The sequence below is a fragment of the Camellia sinensis genome, chromosome 7 (genome assembly GCF_055761805.1).
Source record: "Camellia sinensis isolate YWXY chromosome 7, ASM5576180v1, whole genome shotgun sequence".
NCBI lineage: Eukaryota > Viridiplantae > Streptophyta > Magnoliopsida > Ericales > Theaceae > Camellia > Camellia sinensis.
In genome coordinates this window covers 2187036-2206717 of record NC_138967.1, presented here as the reverse complement: position 1 = coordinate 2206717, position 19682 = coordinate 2187036, and the positions used below count along the sequence as shown (strand labels likewise).

General features: G+C 41.8%; 1 pseudogene across 1 annotated transcript in view; it reads right to left on the bottom strand.

Moving 5' to 3' along the window:
• LOC114300026 (beta-glucosidase-like SFR2, chloroplastic) overlaps positions 1–19400 on the bottom strand; it is a 29795-nt pseudogene extending 10395 nt beyond the window's left edge. Inside the window, exons 1-8 of the transcript XR_014335066.1 lie at positions 19394–19400; positions 18880–19231; positions 18544–18684; positions 18136–18307; positions 17651–17717; positions 4098–4256; positions 3250–3751; positions 2064–2074 (exon numbers count right to left, since the gene is read on the bottom strand). The product of XR_014335066.1 is annotated as a beta-glucosidase-like SFR2, chloroplastic (transcript). The remainder of the gene's footprint in view (positions 1–2063; positions 2075–3249; positions 3752–4097; positions 4257–17650; positions 17718–18135; positions 18308–18543; positions 18685–18879; positions 19232–19393) is intronic.
• Between the last annotated feature and the right edge of the window lie 282 nt (positions 19401–19682).

Sequence of the window (19682 nt, the reverse complement as noted above, 5' to 3'; positions counted from 1 at the left end):
TGATCGGATATCAATACAAAGTCATTGGGAGGATACTTTCTTGAAGGTTGTTGATCCCTTGTAGATTTCCTCAACTCAAGTTGTGGTGGCGGTTCTTGAGTTGGATGCCCTTCCTCAATTTCTGGCTCAATTTCATTAGGATTAGCATCATCCTCTACATCTTTAATGGGTGGTTCCACATCTCTTCCATTTTCATCATCAACAGAAGATGAAGAAGATGGATCTATGTCAATAAGATCACTAGTTTTTGGCTTCGGTTGATCATCTTTGCCAAAGTCTTCAATTGTTTGGTCCTCGAGAAACATAACATCACGGCTTCGAATGACTTGCTTGTCGACTGGATCCCACAATCTATACCCGAATTCATCACACCCATAGCCAAGAAAAATACATTGTCTTGACTTACTATCAAGCTTAAACCTCTCATCCTATGAAATGTGAATAAAAGCTCGGCAACCAAACACTCTCATGTGCTCATAAGACATATCTTTACCAGTCCAAACTCTTTCTGGAACATTACCATTCAAAGGATAGGAAGGAGACAAATTGATCACGGCAACCGCTATCCTCATTGCCTCACCCCAAAAGGATCTTGGCAATTTAGCTTGTGAAAGCAAACACCTTATTCGTTCCACAATGGTGCAGTTCATCCTCTCGGCAACGCCATTTTGTTGAGGAGTCTTCTTAACTGTCTTTTGGTGCCAAATGCCTTGGCTGCGACAATACTCATCAAATGGCCCAATGTATTCACCACCATTGTCTGATCGGATGCACTTCAATTTCTGTCTTGTTTCTCTTTTAACCATGGCTTGAAAATGCTTAAATACTTCTAGAACTTGATCTTTAATTTTTAGTAGAAAAACCCAAACTTTCCTTGAATAATCATCAATGAAAGTAACAAAATAAAGTGCACCACTATATGTTCTAACTTTTAAAGGACCACAACATTCGAATGAATCAACCCCAAAACATTTTCTTTTCTAGAAGCAACATTTTTATGAAAAGAAACTCTATGTTGTTTACCGGCCAAACAATGAATCCAAGTTTTAAGATGTGTACCTTTTAAACAGGGTAGAAGTTCTTTCTTGAACAAAACTTGTAACCCCTTTTCACTCATATGGCCAAGCCGCTTGCGCCACAATTTGGTAAAAGTATCATCTTCAAGTACATAGACAACACTTTTACAAATTTTTTCTTGCATCGAATAAAGTGTATGAGTCTTCTTGCACTTAGCCACCACCAAAGAACCCTTTGTGAGCTTCCATATTCCATCACCAAATTTGTTGTTGAAGCCTTCATCATCGAGCTTCCCAGTAGAGATCAAATTGAGGCGAATGTCGGGAACATGCCTCACATCTTTAAGCAACAACTTGCAGCCCAAATTAGTTTCCAAGCAAACATCACCTATGCCAATAATCTTGGAAAAACCTTTATTACCTATTCGAACAGAACCATAATCTCCTTTGGTGTAGGTAGTGAAGAAATTAACTCGAGAAGTCACATGAAAAGAAGCACCGGAATCAATCACCCAATTGCTCTCTTGGCCCACAAAATTGATACAATCATCTTCACAAACAACCATGAGATCATCGGTAGTAACTGCCGTTGTGTCTTCTTGCTTTTTATCCACACTTTTGTCACGCTTTTTCTCCTTGTTCTTGAGCTTTCGGCATTCTCGCTTCATGTGCCATTTCTTATGGCAATAATAGCACTCAATGTCTTTCTTTGAAAAAGAACCATCTTTTGATTTGTCACGGCTTTGATCACGACCATGAGGAGTCTTACTCCTCTCCCTTGTTTTGCTTCGGCCTCTCACAACAAATGCTTCCGAATGAGAGGAACTTGCTGATTTTCTTCTAGTTTCTTCATTCAATAAGTTACTAGTTACTTGGCCCATTGTGACAACTCCATCGGGTGCAGAATTACTAACTGTCACAGCTAAAGTCTCCCAACTTTCGGGCAAAGAACTAAGTAGCATCAAAGTTTTCAACTCATTATCAAAAACAATTTTCATAGAAGCAAGTTGGTTAACAATACTTTTTATTTTATTCAGATGTTCCGGAATAGGGCTGCCCTCTTTATATTTTAAATTAACCAACTTACGAAACAGAAAAGCTTTATTTGTGGCTGATTTCCTATCATAAAGGCCTTCTAATTTTTTTCATAAATCATGTGCTGAAGTTTCAGTAGCAACATGATGAAGCACATTGTCATCAATCCAATGACGGATAACACCAACGGCTTTTCTATTAAGAATCTTTCATTCATCATCTTTCATACACTCGGGTTTGCCACTATCACCCTCAATGGGTCCATACAAATCTTTACAAAATAATAGGTCTTCCATTTTAGTTTTCCAAGTTACCCAATTGCTTCCATTGAAGCTAGACATATGACCCACATTTCTCTCCATTGATTTACACAAATAGATAAACCCAAATAAACCGTAAGCTCTTATACCAATTGGTAGGGAAAATATATGATTCCCCACAATTAAATCAATCAATGGGAATAAAAACTAAAGCGGAAAAATTAAATCAAAAGTAACACAAGAATTTTACGTGGTTCCCTCAATGTGAGGTACGTCCACAGGATCGAAATCAGATTCCACTATCAACCAAAAAGTTTCCAAACGATTACAAACGACACACGAATGATCTCACAAAACCACCCTTAGGTGAATTCCAAATAATCACAAATAAACAAGAGGAAAGATCTCACCAAATAGATGAGCAAAAATCTTTCGAAACAAAATTGAAGATGACCCAAAATAACGAACCAAATCAGTTTCACCAAAATACCACCGAATTGATCATCAACAATTCTCTAGCAGCCTCGCTGTGTACCACAAATCAATTAGCTACTGGTCCACAAAGCAAATCCACCCTTGTTTTGCGTGATGACAAATTTCTCTCTTATCAGCCGTTACTCCTCTACGGAAGAACTAAACAATATATATATATATATATATATATATTGTGAATCTAGGTTTCTATCAAAACCCTAGTTGTATCCAAATTGAATTAGACCTCCAAGTTAGATATAATATATAAAACATATTATACCTAAACCAAACCAAATTAAAATTCTTTAACAAATCAATTGGGTCTCAAACTCCAATAAAGAGATATACCCAACACAAGCATAGGTACACCTTGCAAAATAAATTTAAGATTTAATACACAAACTTTTTAAATGGAAGACAACACTATTCCAGAACAGTAGAGAAGCATAAGTTCAGAGTTAAACCATGATCATGGCTGCATAAATTGCAAGTAAATGTTCCAACATGTATGGTCTTCTGATCAAATCTATCTCATCTGAAACACCATTTTCAGTAACAATAAAAGGTACATTTAGATGTTTGTATCTATCATGGAACTGAAGTAGCATGCGGTACAAGCCATCTGGATATACAGCCCATCCAGATTCACTGTATTCATCAGTCTCTACTAGCTTCAGTCCAGTACCAGACACCACTTCCTGGCCAATGAATATATTTTTTAATAATGAATTTATCTTAGTTACTATATTCACAAAAGCATGAAGAGGACAGTGATCATAGTTAGAGAAACACAAAACCTGGCCATAATAATTTATTCCTATAAAATCCAGCTTGTGAGAAATATCATCCATATATGGGAAGAGAGTCAAGGAGTTAGTCAGTGAGCTGGCAGGAACATCAAACAGACCATATGGCCGAATAAATGAGACATGGTGTGCTACTCCAACGATTGAATTTGTGGAGGTGCTGCAGTTTAAAAAAAAAAAAAAAAAAAAAAACTCAGAAAAGTCCAGAAAAATATTAGAAGCAATTGAAAGATTGTGATTATTTTTTAAGAAACCAGAAGTGTCAGAGGGGGGAGATAGATAGTCCATAAGCAACAATAAGGTTTAACTTACATAAGTGCATAATGGTATAATAAAGAAGAGCCTGTTTATACCATTTTTGAAAGAAAAGGAAAAAAAAACACTTACATACTCCTAAAAGTTATGAAGACTCCCCCATGTTAAATGTACATTGTGAAGGATTAATAATTCAAATCACGACATTTTCTTGGGAAGGGTACATAAAGTATATATTAAGAGATAGGCACGGGAGAAAACCTTTCCCATGGATATAGTCATAGGCCTTTGAGTGTGCAATTGCCATCTAGTGCATGGCTTGATTGAAAACACCAGTAGGTAGTGCAGAAGTAGCAACCTCCAGCGTATCAGGATTACCACCAGGCCAAGTACCAGCACAATAAGTAACACTACTACAAAAATAGTTAAAGATCATACTTTCACAAAAAAAAAAAAATCTCACTTTTATTGAAAGTGTAATAAAAAAAATTAGATTGATATTTTAATCACACTTAATTTGATTGAGTGTGATAATATTCAATTTTTATGTCACTTTTCAATTAAATGTGATTATATATATTTTTTTTTAATCACACATTCTAATTAAAGTGTGATTATATATACACTACTACTTTTTAATCACACTTTTTAAATAAATGTGATTAGATATGTACGGGGAGGAAATAATTCTCCTCGTATAATCCTGTTGACCAAGTCCACGCTCCTCCGTACGACGTCGCTTTGTCACCTGAAAACACAAACGTGAGCTAGCCGGCGGGTGTGTGCCGGAAACCTCTCCGATGCCTAAGTCAGAAAACTTGACAAATAGACAAAGCTCTAAATTCTCAGAAATATTGTGTTCAATTACTTCCTCTAAGGTGATGCTTGTGAGCTTTTATAAGTTTCATATGGCTCAATCCTAGTAGGACTTGTATTTCTCCATGCAGAGTCCTCATAGGATTCATACTCTTAAGGATAATGCTTATCCTTTCACACCCTCCCCCACTGCTTAAACCAAGTGGGATGGTTCTCTTTATGGCCGAACTTCCATTTGACCGAAGTAAAAATGGCTATGCCGAGCCACAAAGTAGGCCGTACTAACAGTTGTTCGGTTCTTCTTTATGCTACACCATATCTTGGTTCTCTCATACATGAACCGTGGTGTGTTCGGACCGAACCAACGACTCGACCGGTATAACTCTCAAACCGGTATAACTTCAAGTTGCTCCCAAACCGAAGTTCATTTACAATCTTCTAACCGAAGTAACTCTACCCTTCGTGAGCCGAAGTAATTTCACCTCCTTGGGCCGAAGTAATTTTGCCCTTCTGGGCCGGAGTATCTATTGCGGTCTTCTTACTTAGTCCTTCGCGTTTTGGGCCTCAATGCCCAACTCGCAACTCGGCCCAATTTTTCCCAAAAATTACCCTCTCAATTGCCCCTTAATTCCATCTGCATAGCATGATTGGGATTACCAGTCCATCAGCCGAGCTGACGTCGTTTTAAGCTATTCCAGCCGAGCTAAAAACCCTCGAATTTTTCAGCCGAGCTAAATTTTACTCCGGGCCCTGTTTTGTCCGGTCAAAAAAGTCTCTTCAATCATAGTGTCTGTAACGCTTCCCATTCTTATGACACGTGGCATGTTTTGATTGGTTAAGGACGGCTGTCACGCCGTCTTCGTGTTTCGTGATTTTGAAACAGTTCCCGCCTTTTCTTTCCGCCTTTTTCTCTCTCTTCTTTCACAAAACAACCTCTCTTTTCCTCGAATCACTTCACCTTCCATTCTTCATTTCCTTTCTGTGTTCTTGCTGTGCTCGTGTCTCCATTGCTGCTGTCGTCTCCATCTCTAGCTTCTCTCTTATACGGGTAAACACGCCTATCCCTCTTGTTTTGCCTGTTTTTTCATCTGTTTTTGTTTTGTATGCTTTTTGCAAACATTTTTCTCCATTTGTCTGCTTTGCTTTTGTACTTTTACGAAGAAACCAGTAGAACTCCATGTATATATGAACTATTATGTAGAAAACCAGCCCTAGATCCAAAATCACATAGTAACCGAACTAGGATCCTGTTTGCCCCCACAGGTAGATCTCTGTAGTCAAGAACCGAACTAGAACTTAAAAACTTCAATGGGTTACCAGAGCCTAACTCACTTTAGCCGAAATAAGACCACCACATTTTGAATATAGGAAACTAGGAACTTCGGTTGTCAACCGAACTAAGCTTTCGGGGCCAAGCCGGTCTTCTTGGTTCCTAAACCGAACTCAGAAAGCCGCCCCTAGAAGCTTAACCGAAGTAACTTTATTCATTCCACAACTGATTTAGGCCTTGGGACTAGACCAGCTTTCTTAGTTTTTTAGACCGAACTCAGAAAGCTGCCCCTAGACGATAAACCGGTCTAATCTGCTCAAGACCGAGCTAACAAACCTTTTGATAAAACCGAGGTAGAACCAGCCCACTAAGCCGAAGTAGGATTTGCATATCTTGCTTATAATTTGTAGCGCGGTCCAACGATCTGTGCTTAACCCCTTTGTTTTCTACCTTGCAGACTTAGGTTGCCCAGGCATTCCTGCATGTGCTCAACCGAGCTACTGAGCCTAATTTTTGTATCGAAATAATTTATTCATAAATTATACAACAAATGGGCAAGTATAGATATTTAGTCGAAACCCCTGGTGGCATGGCCGAATTTAGGCAAGATTACCAGATTCCTGATGATGTCCAACTGGTGTTGGCCAAGAAAGATGCTACTCCCTGGGACAATGAAGGCTTCGTCCTTTTTACCCTTCAATCCATAATAGAAACCGGACTACGGTTTCCTGTCCAACCGCTAATCTGCGAATTTCTTAGACAGACTAGGTTGTGCCCCACCCAACTGTCCACCAATACATATCGTATTATAATGGGAATAGCCGCATTAAACCACCAAACCGGACTAAATCTTGGTCTGGCCGAGATCTTTCATCAATACTCTATTGGCTCAAAGAATGCTGGGTGGGTCTATTACCTTAGAATTCGCCGCCGCCGAGAGAAGATAATTAAACACACTCCGGACAAAGATCTTAATGATGATGATTTCTTTTGGGTCTCTGGGAACTTTGAGGATTTTCAAGCTCAAATTCCTGGCCGACCTATAAATTGGAAAATGGGAGAGCCTGGTAATTTAACTTCGGTCTTCTTCCTTGCATTTTATTTCGGTTCTTCAGTCCATTGACCGAACTAACACTTCTCTTTTTTGCAGATTTTGCCCACCTCCGTTCTCTATATAGCTATCCCAACCTTGCGATTTTGCGAGCCGCACTACGGTGTCAAGAAAGGAGTTGGGCTAAGCTTCTGAACTTTGAGCCGACCTACAGGTATAGCGGTCGCCGAAAAACAAAAGTAACCGATTTTCTTCTTGAGGAAGCACCGGAACCGGACCCAACTTTGCCCGAAATAAGACTTGTTCCATTGACTGCTGAGGAAGAAATGGCAAAGAAGAGCAGAGTCAGGGCCCTTCTAACTTCAACAACCAGAGCCGAAGTACAGCCATCCATCGAAGCGCAGCCTGCTGTAGTGGCCCTTCCTTCTCAGCAGCCTTCTTCATCTCGGCCCTCCAAACGCGCCCGAACTACACCGGCCGAACCGCAACTTGTTGAAGAGGTCGAATCCATCCCACGAAGTCCTCAACCTTCCCCCCAACCGGAGAAAACTGACCGACCTGGATCTCCGAAGTGGGCTCCGCCGCTAACCTTCAACGACCGAGACATCAAAGCTACTGACTCGGTCGTGGCTGAAAAAGACCACCTATTGGCTTTTAACCTGGCAAAAAGTGTGTGCCTCCCTAAGGATATGGAGCACCACTTGAAGCAGCTGAACACCGAAATGAAGTCAATTCGGTCTGCTTCTAAGTCCATGATCTTGGTAAGTAGCTTTGTCTGTTTTTTCTGTCTAAATTTTTCCAACTTTTACTTCGGCTGAAAAGAAATCTTCTTCTTGTCAGGCCTTGCAGAAGAACAACATCACCTACAAGAAAGTCCAAGAACTCCGCAAAACCACAAGGCAGGCGATGGCGGAAGCCGAAGCAAAGGCGGCCGAACTAGTAGAAGCCGAGAAGAGATTGGCCGAGCTACAAGCGGAGAACGGCCATCTTGCCGACGTGGTTAGTTCAGCGGAAGCGGAGAAGCAAAAAGCCGCCATTGTTATGAAGGACAAGTATCTGCGGGAGTTGTTGAAGCTTGAGAGGAGAAAAGACGCCGAAATACGCGAACTAAAACAGGGCGTGGAGGCGGCCGAAAAGGAGGGGTACAAGCGAGGTTACAAGGAGGCTGAAGATGCCTATGTCAAACAATGCGACGCCGCCAAGGAGCTTTTCTTCAAGTGCGGCTGGAGGGCGGCTATGGAGAAGCTCGGTCATGATCAACAGACCGAGGTCTTCAACCCTCCAGAGTACTTTATACCGAAGTCCCTTGCGGAGTATGCGGATGCCATGCAGCAGCAATTCCTTGAAGGTTCAGATACTGACGAAGATTCTGCTTCTGAGGATACTCCGGTTGAAAACGTGGATCAGATAGATCGGCCGGAGTCTAGAGTGGAAGATCTGACTATTGAACAGCCAAATGAAACTGTGGCTCCGGTCGATACCACTATTGTGACTGAAGGAGTCCTGCCGCCAGAGACCGGTCTTCCAGCTGACACTGATGCTGCCTTTGATGCCGAGATTGAGGATCTTTTCGCTTGACTTTGTATTCTTTTTCTTTGTAACCGAACTACACTCGTTTGTAATGACTTTTTCTTTGAATGAAAATTTTACGCTAACTTTTATTCCGGTTGTGGTATGTATGCCTGTATTTTGTAATGTCTTCTATTACTCCAACTGTTATTTCGGTTTTGGTTGGTTAAACTATACTTACCAGCCAACCACTCCTTAGCCGACATAATTACTTCGGCTGAGGAGTACTAAGTGTTGGTTTAATCCAGCCAACCACTCTTCAGCCTTACACTTACTTCGGCTGAAGAGTAACAAGAGTTGGTTTATTCCAGCCAACCACTCCTTAGTCATGCACTTACTTCGGCTAAGGAGTACAAAGTGTTGGTTTATTCCAGCCAACCACTCCTTAGTCATGCACTTACTTCGGCTAAGGAGTACAAAGTGTTGGTTTATTCCAGCCAACCACTCTTCAGCCTTACCCTTACTTCGGCTGAAGAGTAACAAGAGTTGGTTTATTCCAGCCAACCATTCTTCAGCCATACCCTTACTTCGGCTGAAGAGTAACAAGAGTTGGTTTATTCCAGCCAACCACTCTTCAGCCATACACTTACTTCGGCTGAAGAGTAACAAGAGTTGGTTTATTCCAGCCAACCACTCTTCAGCCATACACTTACTTCGGCTGAAGAGTAACAAGAGTTGGTTTATTCCAGCCAACCACTCCTTAGTCATGCACTTATTTCGGCTAAGGAGTACAAAGTGTTGGTTTATTCCAGCCAACCACTCTTCAGCCTTACCCTTACTTCGGCTGAAGAGTAACAAGAGTTGGTTTATTCCAGCCAACCATTGAAGTTAGTTTTTCCAGCTAACTTATAGTATTTGGTTATTCCGACCAAATGTCCTGCAGCCTGGATCCTTATCCTGGGCTTAGGAAGGGTGTTGGTTTAATCCAGCCAACCTCTGAGTTAGTTTTTACGGCTAACTTAGAATAGAATGCTTACAATATACTTAGTCTTTAAAGCTTAACTTTTACAAAGAATAATTTGTGCTGAAAAGAATTTCTCATTTTATTGAAAGAAGAGAAAAGTACATATGCTTGAAAAAAAAGATAAGCTAAAAGTAAAATAACTTGAGATTGGCCGTATTCCATGGCCTAGGGATTGCCTTGCCATCCTTGTCTTCTAGGTGGTATGCCCCTTTGCCAGCTAACCCAACCACCTTGTAAGGACCTTCCCAATTTGGGCCTAACTTGCCGTCTCCTGGGACCAAGGTGTTTCCCATTACTTTGCGTAGTACCCAATCCCCAATCTTGAATTGTCTTGGATGTACCTTTTTGCTGTATTTTCTGATTAACTCTCGTTGGTATGAGGCGATGTGGACTAGCGCTCTTTCTCTTCTTTCTTCTGCAAGGTCGAGTTCTAAGGCTATGGCTTCTCTATTTAAGTTTGGATCAAAATTTTCGCTTCGAATTGTGGGGAGGCCAACTTCTAGTGGGATCACTGCTTCCATGCCATAGGCTAAGGAGAATGGTGTTTCTCCAGTTGATCGCCGAGGCGTGGTGCGGTAAGCCCATAAGACATGAGGAAGTTCATCTGCCCACTTGCCTTTTGCTTTCTCTAGCCTTTTCTTTAGTCCATCCAAGACGACTTTGTTTGATGCTTCAGCCTGCCCATTTGCTTGAGGATATGCCGGTGTGGAGTTGTAGAACTCTATCTTGTATTCTTCACAAAAGCTTCTGAAGATTCTGCCGTCGAACTGAGTTCCATTGTCAGAGATCAGTGCTTTTGGTATGCCAAACCGAGTGATAATATTCTGCCAAACAAACTTCTTCACATCTTTTTCTTTGATTGACGCCAATGCTTCTACTTCCACCCACTTTGTGAAGTAGTCTGTTGCTGCGAGAAAGAATTTTCTGCCCCCGGGTGCTGTTGGAAGTGGTCCTACTATGTCCAAGCCCCACATTGCGAAAGGCCATGGGCTAGTTAGGGGTAGGAGTTCTCTTGCTGGTTGATGTATTTGGTGTGCGAATTTCTGGCATTTTTCACACTTCTTCACATATTTCTCTGAGTCTGCTTGCATATATGGCCACCAATATCCTTGCGAAATAGCCCTGTAAGCGAGCGACCTTCCCCCTTGATGACTCCCACACACCCCTTCGTGTATTTCGAACAGGAATGCTTCTACTTTGCTGGGATGAACACACTTGAGGTAAGGCCTAGAGAATGACTTCTTGTATAATGCCAAAGATGGAGATAGCCAAAATCGCTGCGACTTTGCCCTTATTTTGTTGGCTTCTTTTTTCTCTTCTGGTAGGATGCCGTCTTTCAGGAACAGGATGATGGGATCCATCCAAGAAGGGCCTAATTCTGTGCAACATACTTCTTCTGCTTCGGGGTCTTCTATGCTTGGTCTTAGTAAGAAGTCGATGAGTAATGGATGAGGGGTTGATGTATCTGCCATTGAGGCAAGGCCTGCTAGCTCGTCCGCTCGGCTGTTTTCCTCCATGCCAATTTGTTCTATCCTTACCACATCAAACTTCTTGATCTCCGTTCTGACTAACTCTTGGTACTTGGCCATTCTGTCGTCCTTTGCTTCGTATTCGCCAGAAATTTGGTTTACCACCAGCAGAGAGTCACTGTATACCATTATTTCGGTTGCTTTCATGAAGTGTGCTGACTTGAGTCCTGCGAGAAGCGCCTCATACTCCGCTTCATTGTTGGATGCTGGGAAGCCAAGGTTGATTGCTTGTTCCATAACCAGGCCGTCTGGAGAGATGAGGACTATGCCAAGCCCTGCACCATGTCGGTTGGATGCTCCATCCACAAAGAGCTTCCACATCTCTCCAACGAATAGTTTCCAGCAAGTGGAAGGATCAGATGATGCCATGGGGTCAAGGATGGTGTTTTCTTCAAAGTCCATGTTGGCTGTCTGTCCTTCGTCCTCTGTTTGAATTGTTGGTGAGCCTTTGTTTGCCTCTTCCTTGTCCTTAGTATGGTCTGCCTTGGTGCTTGATTGACTACCTTCTACTAGGGGTTGCGTTATTCCGGCGTCAACTTCCGTCCCTAGATCGGTTGTGTCAGTTAGGTCGACTGGGCAGATATGATGACTTCCAGGAGTAAACTCTGCGACGAAGTCTGCCAAGGATTGGGCTTTTACTGCGGTCTTGGGTTGGAACTTGATGTCGAATTGTCCCAATTCTACTGCCCACTTTAAAATTCGCCCACTAAAGTTCGCCCTTTCGAACAGAGCTTTTAATGGAAAGGCTGTGAGGACGACTATGGTGTGGGCATGAAAGTAGTGCGCCAATTTTCTGGATGCCATCATTAACGCTAATGCTAGTTTCTCCAAGGGCAAGTACCTTGTTTCGGCTCGCAACAATGTCTTGCTGACATAAAAGATGGGCAGGTGTTGTATTCCTTCTGCACGAACCAACACCGCGCTAACTGCGTGCTGAGAAACTGCCAGGTACAAAAAGAGTTCTTCACCAGGTACTGGAGTAACAAGTAGTGGTGGGGAAGACATGTACTCCTTCAAGCTTTCCAGAGCTCGGTCGCATTCTTCATCCCACTCAAACTTGGCTTTTAGAGCTTGGAAGAACGGTCGTAGTCTGTCCGACGATCTGCTTATGAACCGGTTGAGTGCAGCTGCCATACCAGTGAGATGCTGCACTTCTTTGACTGAGTTTGGTCTCTCCAACTCCTGGATTGCTTTGATCTGAGAGGGGTCTGCTTCTATACCTCAGTTGGTCACCAGGAAGCCCAAGAATTTGCCAGATCCAACTCCGAATGCGCATTTGGACGCATTGAGGCGTAGCTTGTGTTTCTTCAGGATCTGGAACATCTCGCCTAGGTCTTTAAGATGGTCATTCTCATCCTTGCTTTTGACCACCATGTCATCGATGCAAGCCTCCATTGTTCTGCCTAACAATGGTTCGAACATCTTGGTGACCATCCTCTGGAATGTCGCCCCAGCGTTTTTTAGGCCAAAGGGCATGACCTTGTAGCAATATAACCCCCTTGGTGTTGTGAAGGATGTGACCTCTTGGTCTGGTTCATGCATGGCGATCTGGTGGTAGCCTCTGTATGCATCCAGAAAGCTAAGTCGGTTATGCCCTGCCGTCAGGTCCACCAGTTGATCTATCCTTGGTAGAGGAAAGCTATCTTTTGGGCACGCCTTGTTGACTGTTTTGTAGTCGACGCAGACACGCCATTTACCATTTTTTTTCGGCACTACGACTGTGTTGGAGATCCATCTTGGGTAGTGCACTTCCCTTATTGCTCCTGCCTCCAGCAGGTTGCCTACCTCTTCTGCCACTATTTCGGCGTGGTGGAGTGCCGATCTGCGTGTGCGTTGAATGACTGGTTTGGCGGATGGGTGGACATTGAGTTGGTGACTGATGAAGTTTGGATCAATGCCTGGCATGTCGTAAGGTGTCCAGGCAAACACTTCGATATTAGAGGTCAGGAATTCCAAGACCTCTAATCTCTCAGCGCTGGACAACGATGAGCCAAGCAAGAAGAACTTATCCGGGTTCTTCTCATCTATTTTTACCTCCACCAAGTCCTCCACCGCTTTCTGATCAGCCTCTTTGCCGACGTCCGCGAATAGTTCATTACTTTCTGGCTCTTCCACCGAATGAACGTATCCTTTGGCAGCTCGGCTTCCATTCGCTGTGGCGAAGCACTGTTTCGACATGATCTGATCGCCATAGACTTCTTCAATTATACCGGCGTCATTGGGGAACCGCATTACCTGATGGTATGATGACGCTACCGAACGCATGGCATGCAGCCATGTTCTGCCCAGGATGATGTTGTAGGTGGAGGGGACCTTCAATACCCAGAACTCCACTTGTTTTGTTACACATCCTGCTCTGACTGGAAGGATTATTTTGCCGACAGGCCACTCTGGCATGGAGTTGAATCCAATCAGGGGAGAAACTGCAGGTGCCAAGTCTTTGTCTTGCAGCTTTAGTTGCTTGAATGTGTCGTAATACATGATCTCACATGAACTACCCTGGTCAATCAGAATCCGCTTGACGTCAAAATCCTTGACTCGGAGAGTGACAACCAGGGCATCATTATGGGGACAGTAAATTCGTTCCAAGTCCTTATCCGAAAAGGACATGACGTTTGTTGCCTCTGTCCTCCCCTTCTTGATGGCAGGTTGGGCACTTAATACTTCCCTAAAGTGCTCAGCCTTCTTGATTGAACCTCTGAGCTCGCATACGCGCTCAGGTTCAAAGACTCCATGAATTACATTGATAATGCCTTGAGGTGGTGCATCGATTGGCATTCTATTGGGATGGTCATTATGATCTTGGGGGGCCGGTTGCGCTCCTCCTTCAATGTATTTGTCCAAGTGGCCTGCTGCCACCAATTCTTCCAAGTGCTGTCTCAGTGGCGTGCAATTCTCAGTTCGGTGCCCCTTTTCTTTGTGGAAGGTGCACCGTGATCTGTCGTCGTAATTCTTCTGAGCTTCCCCTAGCTTGGCTGGCCACTTGACAAATGGCTCGTCTTTTATTTCGCTCAGAATCCGATATATTGGTTTTTTGAACACTGTTGTTATGGCAGTGCGGATTCTCAACCATCTTTTGTCTGGGTCTTCTCCGTTATCTCGTCTGCCACGCCCGTTCTTATTCTGCCTATCTACTGTATTGACCTTTGCTGAGGCCTTCTTTTCTGGTACCGTGTTTGCACTGGATTTTGCTTTTGCCCGTGCGCCATCCTCTTCTACCCTGATGTGCTGATGCACTCTTTCCATCAGGGCCTCCATGGTGAGGGGTGGCGTCATGGTAATCGAATCCCTTAGTCTGTTCCCTACTGGTAGGCCTCTTTTGTATTGCGCAATGGCTAGATTGGTGGGGCAGTCTCCAATCTGGTTGAAAGTCTCCCAGTAGTGTTTGTTCGAAACCTTGTTACGAACGCTTCTGCCAATTGGGCCCAGGAGGCTATGCTGCCCTCTGGGAGTTTTTCGAACCAAGTCAAGCCTAGGTCGCCAAGACTTGACGGGAAGAGTATGCACATCAAGGCCTCGTTTCGTCTGCACACAGCCATGACTTGGCGAAAGTGGCTCAAGTGTGAATATGGGTCCGTCTTTCCTTCATATGTGGTGAATTTTGGCTGAAGGAAGCCTGATGGTAGGGGCGCATTTTCGATTGCTGGGACAAACGGCGAAGTCTGTAATCTCGCCAATGCCTTGTCCGTTGGTTCGTAGGCCGGTCGCGGTATTGGCATTCCAACCTCGACGCTTCCATGCGTCCGAGGAGCCAACCGTTGTAAGGCCGAAACTCGGTGTGGATCCCTTGCCCTGGCATCCTCCTTGCATCGTGCTTTTTCTTCGAGCACGGTTCGTAAGTCGGATGACCTGGGCAGTTCTGTTTGTCTAGATCTGGTTTGGTGTGAATGGGAAGGCCAATACGTGCTTCCTTCAGTATATGATTTTTCGGATTTCGTCCTCTCAGACCTGGAGTGACGAGTCCTGGAGGTCAAGGAGTGAGTGTCGCCCGTTCTGAGGCTTCTGCTTTCTCCTTGGGAGGGTGTCGTATTCCTACTACGATTCTCTGAGTGGCGAGGGGGCGTCTTGTGCTTGCGCCCCTCTCCTGTCGCCACCTCTTTAGTCTTCATCTGGCGTTTCAAAGCCTCCATGTCCGCCGCCATCTTCCGGATTAGTTCATTTTGTTCTTTCACGCGATCTTCCAGGGCTTGAGGATCAATCCTCCTCCTTTGCCTGTCAGGACTTTGAGAGTGACGAGGGCTGCAATTCCGCCTTCCCCTGCCACTCCTCCTAGAGTTATGTTGTTGGGACTCCAGATCTGCCATAGGAGGGACAGAGGGTAATCCTTCTCGCCTTGCGCCCCCGTCTGGAGTTAGCCCGTCGACGGCGGACTGCGGTAGGTCTTCAATGTGTGCCATTGATTTGTGAAAAAAGGAGAAGCTTAGTCAAGAGGTTTTTGTTTTTGTCTGTTCTTCCCACAGACGGCGCCAATTGTACGGGGAGGAAATAATTCTCCTCGTATAATCCTGTTGACCAAGTCCACGCTCCTCCGTACGACGTCGCTTTGTCACCTGAAAACACAAACGTGAGCTAGCCGGCGGGTGTGTGCCGGAAACCTCTTCGATGCCTAAGTCAGAAAACTTGACAAATAGACAAAGCTCTAAATTCTCAGAAATATTGTGTTCAATTACCTCCTCCAAGGTGATGCTTGTGAGCTTTTATAAGTTTCATATGGCTCAATCCTAGTAGGACTTGTATTTCTCCATGCAGAGTCCTTCTAGGATTCATACTCTTAAGGATAATGCTTATCCTTTCACACCCTCCCCCACTGCTTAAACCAAGTGGGATGGTTCTCTTTATGGCCGAACTTCCATTTGACCGAAGTAAAAATGGCTATGCCGAGCCACAAAGTAGGCCGTACTAACAGTTGTTCGGTTCTTCTTCATGCTACACCATATCTCGGTTCTCTCATACATGAACCGTGGTGTGTTCGGACCGAACCAACGACTCGACCGGTATAACTCTCAAACCGGTATAACTTCAAGTTGCTTCCAAACCGAAGTTCATTTACAATCTTCTAACCGAAGTAACTCTACCCTTCGCGAGCCGAAGTAATTTCACCTCCTTGGGCCGAAGTAATTTTGCCCTTCTGCGCCGGAGTATCTATTGCGGTCTTCTTACTTAGTCCTTCGCGTTTTGGGCCTCAATGCCCAACTCGCAGCTCGGCCCAATTTTTCCCAAAAATTACCCTCTCAAGATATATATTTTTTAATCACACATTCTAATTAAAGTGTGATTATTTATATATTTTGTAATCACACCTTCTAATTAAAGTGTGATTATATATACACTACTACTTTTTAATCACACTTTTTAAATAAATGTGATTAGATATATATTTTTTAATCACACATTCTAATTAAAGTGTTACTATTTATATATTTTTTAATCACACCTTCTAATTAAAGTATGATTATATACACACTACTACTTTTTAATCACACTTTTTAAATAAGTGTGATTATATATATATATTTTTTAATCACACATTCTAATTAAAATGTGATTATTTATATATTTTTTAATCACACCTTCTAATTAAAGTGTGATTATATATACATTACTACTTTTTAATCACACTTTTAAATAAGTGTAATTATATATATATATATTTAATCATACTCTACTACAAGAAAAAACATATTTGGCGACTAAAAAAGCATTAGTAGCTAAAAGTAAAGATTTTTTGCGATTAAAAAAATTTAGTAGCCAAAAGTATAGGTTTTGGCGACTAAAAAAAAATTAGTAGCCAAAAGTGAGGCTTTTACCGACTAAAAAGATGTTTGGTTGCCAAAAGTGAGGCTTTTACCGACTAAAAAAATTTTAGTAGCCAAAAGTGAGATTTTTTGGCGACTAAAACAAATTTAGTAGCCAAAACTGAGGCATTGGGAGATTAAAAAGATGTTTAGTAGCCAAAAGTGAGGCTTTAGTAATTTTAGCCCGGGAATTAAATTTTTTAACGACTAAAAAATAATTAGTAGCCAAAAGTATAGAATTGGCAACCAAAATTATGTTTAGTCGCCAAAAGTGGTCTCTTTTTTTTTCTAGTAAATAATTTATTTTTACATAAATTATGTTCAATAAAAAATAATTATCTTTATATATACTTTTTCATTAATACGGGTCTATGTACTATATAAATAATATATGTTGCATATATAATTATATGGTGTTATGGAAGTGTAGTGGAATGGTTCGAATCTCCACAAGAGCAAATGAGAAGCTAGTGAGTGTAATATATTTTTTTTTCACATCTAAATGTTATTAATCACACTTAAAAAGGTGTGCTCTAAATAATATTAATCACACTTAAAATGTGTAATCTAAATGTTTTTTTTTCACATCTAAATATTATTAATCACACTTAAAAATGTGTGCTCTAAATAATATTAATCACACTTAAAATGTGTGATCTAAATGTTATTAATCACACTTAAAAGGTGTGATTAAAAATGACCACTTTTAATCCAAAGATCACACTTTAATAAAACTTAAAATGTGTGATTAAATAACATATATTACACAAAAAAAGTGTTATCTTTATCTGTTTTTGTAGTAGTGTAAGCATACAAAAGACACGAGACTCATTAAATGTAACCTAGTAATCTGCAATATCTGATACACTATCAACAAGAAGCCCACAAAATAAAAAGCATAAGAGTGTTAATTAAAGTTTTAGGACAAATGGGAGTTACCCACATAAGAGAACCATTACACATGAAGTAAAATGGCATTCACAAAGCAAACTATTAACTGCCCCAGCTCTCAGTCATCTTGTTATCTAATCTCTCTCTCTCTGCTCTTCAAAAAATATGTTTGTCCTCCAAACTCTTAGGTGTCTACCAGTTACCATTATGTTACCAAAAGAAAAGAATGAAAATAATGGAACAACCAGACTGCGCTTCAGTTGAATAAAATGAAGATGAATGGATGTGAAAAGCATGGTTAAACTACAGCATCAAACTTGTAGTACAAGATACAACTATTTAAATAATAATCTGAATGCCAATGCCAGATAACAACTATGGTGAATCTACCACTAAAAAGAAGCCTAACCTTGTAAAATCCACAAAATAATCAACAGTTTTCTCCAGTTTCCATCCTCCATACTCTCCAGCCCATGGTGGCAGCGAATGATGGAACAGTGTCAGCATCACCTTCATACCATATGAGCGAACCCTATTGATAATCCATTTATATCGTTCCAATGCAGTGTAATTAACCTAAAACAGAACATCAAACAACTGAATTTGGTGCTATTTTTATCTTCACAACCAATTTTATTCATTCTTATGCAAATTTATAAATAGTGCATGTCAATTGAGATGATAATTTAACTCCAGTCTATTTCTAATTTACTATATTGATCCAGTCATCACCAAATGGAAGTATGACAAACTAAAAGCACACAAAGATGCATGTGGACACACACACACACAATGTTCGGCATAAGATTTACGGTTTCTTTACTCCCCTCGACTGGCTCCTCTGGCATGATCCTTGTCCAATCTATATACCCATTCGGAAGACACGAACACCAGTGTCTTTAGGCAGTTTCAATTCTGTATCAGGATCTGACCAAAACCTCAACCTCTCCTCCCTGAAAGTAATTCACGACAATCCATTTATTCCAATGTCAACAATAAGCAATTTCAATATAGAAGTTTGTGATTCTAAATATAAGTTTTATTCAAATTATGTGATGGGTATAGATAGAAATTAGCAGTATATGTCCATTCGGCATTCAGCTTTCAGCTTGTAAATTTCAAACACCACATGAAAGAGCAGGGCTTACGGGTGCGGAACATTGTGCCAGGCAGCTACTTTATTATGGCATTCTTCAGGTGGTGTAGGCTCTTCCTCTTCTACATACTTATTGAAACCTCTGATCATTGCCTCCATAGCTATCTTAACAGACTTCTTTCTTTTCACCATCCTTTTAGCTTCTGTTAGGGGCAATGAAGCTTGCTGAGATCCGCCATCACCAGCAGCAGAGCCCAGTACTGCATCGGCAGATTGCAGGTCATGCTCTGACTCTGCGTGGTCACAGGGGCTCTCTTCTGCAAACTGGAGCCAAGCATCATCAAGCCTGTCTTCAACATGTGTAGGTGCAGTTGCCAATCCGAAGAAGAACTCTTTTTCACCTTCTACAACGAATTACATAACAGTTGTATTATAATTTCTTGACAATCATGAAAAGTTCAAATGTTTTCAGACTCGGCAACATATATTATATTCTCAAACCCTCACCTGGGAAAAAAGGGGAAAAGAAAAAATCAATCTAAATTTCCACAGTATGTTGGAACAACTTTCCATGATTGTGTCTTTTTTCCATTAACGTCCTCAGGAGAGATCAGAGTTCGCATCAGAAAAAGTAACAGTACAGGTTATCCAAAAAGGATGCAATCACTACAACAAAGACACATTTTAGTAACACCATACTAGTGGCATGTTCTTAAAAAATATCACAAAAAGAATATTTGGTGGCATTTTTTAGAAAAATGTCATAGAGCCACAAACATACAAGGTTCTAGTGGCATTTCAATTAAAAAAAAGTGTCACTTCACTACAACAAAAATGTCACTACAACAAATTTAC